Source organism: Morone saxatilis, unplaced genomic scaffold, assembly GCF_004916995.1.
Source record: "Morone saxatilis isolate NCDOM2014 unplaced genomic scaffold, NCSU_SB_2.0 Contig16, whole genome shotgun sequence".
Lineage (NCBI taxonomy): Eukaryota > Metazoa > Chordata > Actinopteri > Moronidae > Morone > Morone saxatilis.
In genome coordinates this window covers 13516866-13519605 of record NW_023339718.1, presented here as the reverse complement: position 1 = coordinate 13519605, position 2740 = coordinate 13516866, and the positions used below count along the sequence as shown (strand labels likewise).

Here is a 2740-nt window from a genome sequence, read left to right as displayed (position 1 = left end):
TCTCCTCTTCATCTTATGTAGTGAGCACTTGGTAAACCGCCATAACAATCAATAGAAAAGAGGTCGTCTCTCTGTAACACAGGTTAGTGTAACATATTGAGTTGCACTGGCAGGAAACTATCATACTACTATATATATTTTCTATCCTTTAATCCACGTGTGTTGTGTTAGGCTCCATCACTTTAAGGAATTATTGTAAAAAAAAAATTAAAAAAAGTTTAGGATATATGTTTCAGTAATAATGGATGTGACACAGTAGAAATCCCTTTAAAGCAGTGACAGACATCCACAGATTACAAACTACATGTACAGTATCAGGGAACACTTCTTGAAGGAGTCTGGACAGCTTCTGCATCTTGCACATACCATACTTGACCAAAGGGCTGCTGCCTGCAAACAGCACGAATAACTTCAGAGAATAAGGAAACTACTTCCGGTGTGGACATTTCAACATAAAAGTACGTTTAAATTTACCTATATATACACTCAGTTTCATCTAGTCAAAATGATAAATAATAAACTAAATAAAATAAATACTGTCATGAAGGTTAAAAGTTCATTTTTTGTTGAAGCTGTTTCAGAGAGGTTTTGATTCAACTTTATGACCCATTTGGAGGCTGCAGTTCATGGTGCTGCATTGCATTGTACAGAAAGATGTTATGTAACCTACTCTCACTGATATGAACGGGGTAATAATAAGATAAGTATGTAAATATGTGAGGTCAAGAACATATTCCATACGCCTGTATGTTAAGAAAACTAGGCTAAATTAGCTTTCTGCAATTTACTATTGGACGAATATTAGGTTACCAAAACAAATGTAAGCATATCTATGAAATCAAACAATAATTTATGCAAAGAATTTGACAGCTTCCAAGAAACCAAAATTGCCATTGTTGAACCACTCAAGCTACAGAGCTTTAACAAAAAGAAGCAAGAGGCGTATAATATTTGCCTTTTCCAAGTGATATGCTGCATGCATAAATTATATGTCAAATTAATTAACCATTCTGTAGCAGTGTGGATATTTGACTTTTTAATGCTCCATGAATAAAACAGCTACAGTGAGTCACAGTTGTGCATTACACAAAATTATTTTAAAACATAAAATGCATTGTTTTTGAGTCAGTTAAACCACTCAAAAGTATATAAATTGTGTAAAATTAGCTCTACCATAGCAAGTTACATCATTAAACTGCATCAGTAACAATAATAAAGTAATATATAATAATAATATAACCCTGACAGGGCCCTTTTTGCTTGCATATTGAGTATTTTTACTTGACCAGTACTTGACTTTCTTTTCATACATGAAGAATCTAATTGCCAGTGACTGTAATGTGACATGTTGTGCACATGTTGTCCTCATTTTAAAAGCAGGATAATATGCTACTGCTATCTAAACACAGGGGCCCCCTAGTGGGTTCATCAGACCTTGGTGAATGGCGCCTCGGAAGCGCGTCTCTTATTTTGAAAGACCAAGCCGGAAGCCGTTTTGCGAGTTTCCTCGGAGTTGACACAGCTGGTCGCGGCATTTTCTTTCTTTTTTTTTTTGACAGCGGAAATGAGGAGTAGCCACTTTTTTCCGCATCAAGTTCGTGGCTGAAAGTTTCTTTCCTCATTTTTTTTTTTTTTTTGTTGTTGCAGAGGAACCGTCGCGTGCACGCACAATGAGAGAGAAAGCCACGCGCCTTATAGCTCGCAGCTTTTCCTCTCACGTCCAGTTTGTTTTAGCTCCTCGCCGACGTCGTTTTTGACTTACTTTAGATGTTTCTCAGCACATTTCCGTTATGCGAAGTCCAACTTGTTGGTTTGTCGTCGTGCTGCGGTGGGTGCCCATCCGAGATAACGGAGAACGTGAGTATGTGTGTGAGCTCCTGTCAACTTTTATTCCCTTATCGTCTTAAAGTGCTTTTTATCACCGCTAAACTCTTAACTTCACCACACGGGGAAGACACATCCCAAAGTGACGAACCGCAGCATTAATGTGGACAAAGCTTCTGTCCAACATTACATTTTGTGTTTTGTTTTTTTTTTTCCTTCAGTTTTTTTTTCTGATAATCGTCGAAAAAAATGTGTTAGTGTGAAATTTAAAGGGCTCTGCCTCTTCTCCGGCTCGGGGCTGGCGCAGAGTTTTTGGGCCAAAAAGTTTTTTTTTTTTTTTATAGTTTTTCTATTAAAAAATAGTCTTTGAGAGCTGCTTGGCGTCACTTCAATAGTTGGCACAAAAGATGTACACAACACGTGCTTTTCTTGTAACTTAGTAGTAGCTTTTAGTAAGTCCATGTGAATTTCTACCACATTATTTGGCGCAAATATCTATCAGTTATGGTCGCCATGGTGATGTCGCAATATGAAACCTATTGTGACTCATGTGCAACATGGCAATGGACCAAACATGGAGCCAAACATATAAGAATAAAGAAAGAAAGATACCTAATTGTCCGCCAGTTAAGACCCTTGAATAATAACTTTAAAACGTGAACGTTATTGTTGTTTGTGGCAGACGTTATTGTGCTCTGCTTCAGTTCAGTGGTCACTCCTCATGACTGCTGGATGGAGAACAGGAACAAGTGAGGAGCAGCGACTTGGTTTCATAGTCCCGTGTTGGATAGCAGCAAATCAAAACAGTAATTTCTGTGAGTGTGTTTTGGAGGGGATTCACTTCTATTCATATCTCCTGTGTGTGTGTGTGTGTGTGTGTGTGTGTGTGTGTGTGTGTCTAAGTGTGTAAATACAG

General features: G+C 37.9%; 1 protein-coding gene across 3 annotated transcripts in view; it reads left to right on the top strand.

Moving 5' to 3' along the window:
* The first annotated feature begins 1564 nt into the window (after positions 1-1564).
* The window catches only part of sh2b3 (SH2B adaptor protein 3), a 47692-nt gene continuing 46516 nt past the window's right edge, over positions 1565-2740 (top strand). For 2 of the 3 annotated variants that reach the window (XM_035657866.1, XM_035657865.1), the window contains exon 1: positions 1565-1857. The gene's annotated coding sequence lies outside the window, so the exon portion shown is untranslated. Of the gene's footprint in view, positions 1862-2740 lie in introns of all 3 variants that reach the window. The other variant, XM_035657868.1, reaches the window with a different exon arrangement.